This window comes from Ictidomys tridecemlineatus, chromosome 2, assembly GCF_052094955.1.
Source record: "Ictidomys tridecemlineatus isolate mIctTri1 chromosome 2, mIctTri1.hap1, whole genome shotgun sequence".
NCBI classification, from domain to species: domain Eukaryota; kingdom Metazoa; phylum Chordata; class Mammalia; order Rodentia; family Sciuridae; genus Ictidomys; species Ictidomys tridecemlineatus.
Window position 1 is genome coordinate 87,579,163 of NC_135478.1, and position 3,628 is coordinate 87,582,790.

Consider the following 3,628-nt stretch of genomic DNA (forward strand, 5'->3'; position numbering starts at 1 on the left):
GACCAGGACAGCCACTGCTGGGAGAGTGTCAGGAGAACCAGAAACACATCTCCACAAAGAGAAGAGAAAGATGGCCGTGAGAAGAGCACTGGCTCTGGCCCTGGAGTGCCCAGAGGAACGGCCGCAGGAAGGCAGGCGGCTGGGAGCCAAAGGTGTTCTGTACATGCCCCACGGCAGGCTTCCTGCGCCCCTCCCATAACCCCCTTCACCTCGGGGAGGGCCAGCAGGTTTCCACTTCTTGCAACCAGAAGGCCACGTGTCATCTCTGAGCCTTCTGTCAACCCAGCCAGGCTTCCTCATTTGGCAGAAAGAGCAACGCAAGCAGAGCTGCTAGTCTACCCCTCGCAGTCACATCAGAGCCTGGCCCCAAAGCTAGCTGTCTTCTCCCTGCGGAGGTGGTAACTGAGCGACTAGGGGGCTGCTGGTGCCTGTAATTTGAGCACTCCATTCAGGATTCGATTGCTTGTGAATGAAAAAAAAAAAAATACAGTTCCTTTTCAGTGTCATGTAGCATTTCTCCATAAAAGGATCAATTTCTCCAGTCACGTAAGAAGGCCAGTGCAGGGTACAGCCCTCCTTGGCCGTGACTGTCCAGGCACTTTCTGTTTCAGAAGCCACCCCAGTGCCCGCAGCTTAGGTGGCTTCATCCTGAAACACACCCATTCACTCCGTGGAACACAGAAGCTCCACATTTCTATCCTTCCAGCGACTGACTTCATGTAATTAAACCTCCAACCTCCCAGCTGTGGCTCTCATTGGGCTGACTGGGATCACACGCTCATGATGAGCCAATCACCAGCCTGGAAGATGCAGTGTTCTGATTGGTCAGAATAAGGTCATGTGCCCACCCTCCGCCCCAGAGGCCACGGTCAGCCCACTTCACCTTCCAGAGGAGGGAAAGGAGGGTGTTTTTAACTAGAAAAGGACTGTGGGTACCAGGGGACGTTCAGGGTGCGCTTGCTCAACCAGCTCCTCCCGTTGTAAAATGTTTTCCAGAATCTCATTTAGACAAGTGGGTTTAGAGGGGGATTTCAGAAATTAGGCAACTGCAGGCATTTTGAAACCAGTGAGCTCATTTTCCTCATTTTACAGCAGGGAATTTAAGTGACTTGCCTCAGGGGCACATCTGTTGAGAAACAGAGGCAGGCAGGCTCCTGACGCCCAGATGAGGACGCCAGACTGCTGGTGCGCCCTGCGGTCCGTCTTCCAGGGACTGCTGGACCAACGCCGCGGCGAGCATCTGGCAAGGTCAGGCTCTCTTACCATCCCGAACCCTGACCCAAGGGGACATTCCTCACAACGGAACGAGATGATATCAGAGATCCAAAAGCAGGCTCCCCGTGTCCCGGTTAGCCAATAGTGAGTGTGGGCACCAATGGTTTCTTCACATTTAGAGACATGCAGATGTTACAACTGAGCCTCTTAAGAAAACCACACATACATGCAAGGAGAAGCACCGCAGTGGAATGGTGCAATTGGGTGAATGAGGAAGAGAAGTCACCTCAACATGTCGTCAAGGGAGATCAACTGTTTTCTGAAAGAACTTCAGAAAAAAAAATTTAAAAAAGCATTAATCACGGTTCACTTGTATTGGTCGATTGCTGGCGGATGGGGAAAGGTCTACCACTTCGACCAGAGTCAGCAAAATATGGCCTATAGATCAAATTAGCTCACCACCATTTTTTTTTTTTGCTTTTTTTTTTTTTTAAATAATGTCTTTTGGAACATAGCACACCTGTTTTCATAAATATTGTATGTGGCTACTCTTGAGCTGACAAAATAGAGCTAAGTAGTTGCAAGAGAGACTTTATGGCCTGCAAAATCTAAAGTACTTATTATCTGGCTCCTTACAGAAAAAAGAAAAAAATGTTGGCTGACCCCTGGCTTAGAATACTAATTTCCAGATCTGAAAGCAATCCTTGAGTTCATTTCATCTAGAAGTCTATAACTAGGGATCCATGAGTAGATTCTAACACATCAATGTTGGATTTTTATAGGCTAACACGTCATTTAATTCTCTTGTGAATGAATCAGTATTTTTAGACATAAGGAGATGTTGTGTGAAAGTTCAGGTTTCCAACTACCCATAGATTATTCAAAGGCCTGGGGATATGAAATCATATGTATTTAGCAACCATTGGCAGGGGCTGAGCAGTGGGTTCTGACTTGACACGAGGAGCTGGTGCACTTTTCCCCAGTCCCCACCTCTCCCTCTTGTCTCTCATCATGGATCATTGCAGCTGTCCTTGCAAAGTGGAGCGACGTTCATCTGCAGTGACATCCCTGTAAGAAGAGGTAAAATAAAATATGGCTTCAAACTGTCACGTGCTTTATGATCACTGGCAGAGGGCACATTCCATCCCGAACAATATTTTTCTGGGCTTCCTGGGCTGTTACTCTACCGTTTCTCTTGCTACATTTGAGGAATTCAAGTCCAAGGTGCTTAGAGTTGAGATGGGGAAACAGAAGATCAGGAAACAAGATCAGGGAAGATGACCTAGCAAGTGACAGATACCAGCTGGCCTCCAGGCTTACGTAACTCTTGGTCTGGTGCCACCACGCCATTTGCCACCGTGGCTTCTTGTCATATCCAAATTAGTAACACTTTTTTTTTTGGTAGAAAATATTTTGTAACCTCCCTTGACCATGCTGAAATGCAAATCACAAGTAAGGATGCGTGTGCCCATCAGGAGTTCACTTGTGCACACATCCCCAGTGGCTGCAGAGAGGAGGAACAGGGCCCAGAGGGGACACAGGCAGTGCTCACATGTGGCACCTTTGTTCAGAACCTCTGTGGGTACGACAGCTGCTGCTGGTACAGTCCGTGCCGAAAACCCAAATCCCACGAGTGGTGCTGTCGGGAGCACCGCACTTTTCCGTTTCATCTGGAGCACAGTCAAGGTCAAGTTTCCCTTGGATTACATGGTGGTGGCATGTATGGAAAACCCAGCATGCACTGAAACAGGAAAAAGGACTTGTGCTGATAGAGAAAACAGAGCTAGCTTCTGGGCTTGGATAATTATTAACAGGTTTTTCACCTACTTGAAAGTCCTGTAAGATACAGAGCATTATTTTTCCCCACAGGGTGGGGTGGTCTTGTCAACTCTAGGACCGCTCCCAGCCCCGGCCCTTGCCTACCAATGCTAGCCGTGCCTTCTCCAGTCGGGACCAATTCAAGAACGCCCCACTTATATCGGATCTTCCTTTCATGGGGTGATGTGACCACTGCTGAAAACGCAGCTCCATTTGGGACTGTTTGGATGAATCAGTACAGCTGGAGGGATGCCCCGAAAGGCCATGTGATATTTTTGAGCCACTAGAATCTGTGCCTAATGACCCCAATTCTTGGGGATTTGCCCAGTCTGCTAATAGAGAGCATCCTGCAGTGATTACTTGGGAGTGGATTTGGAAGGAAATTCTGTGAAGACCTGGGAATGATATTCCAAGTGCCCACATGCATACCCGCAGTGAGGAGCGAACATCCCCAGGGAAACCAGCCAGGGTAGGCTAGGGAGGGCCGGCTTCAGTGGGCATGGAGAGGAAGGAAGACCCAGGGCATCTCGGGGCCCAGAAATTTGGCAAAAGGAAGAGAGGGAGAAAGCTGGACCTGTGGTCATTGTTATGCAAA

The 3,628-nt window shown here is 48.8% G+C and overlaps 1 long non-coding RNA gene across 1 annotated transcript; it reads right to left on the minus strand.

Annotated features, from left to right (window-relative positions):
* Positions 1-2,104: 2,104 nt before the first annotated feature.
* LOC144369861 (uncharacterized) lies at positions 2,105-3,359 on the minus strand. The gene is made up of 2 exons (XR_013429693.1): positions 3,139-3,359; positions 2,105-2,283 (listed from the first exon to the last, which is right to left on the minus strand). It is a non-coding gene; the product is annotated as an uncharacterized LOC144369861 (long non-coding RNA).
* Positions 3,360-3,628: the final 269 nt, after the last annotated feature.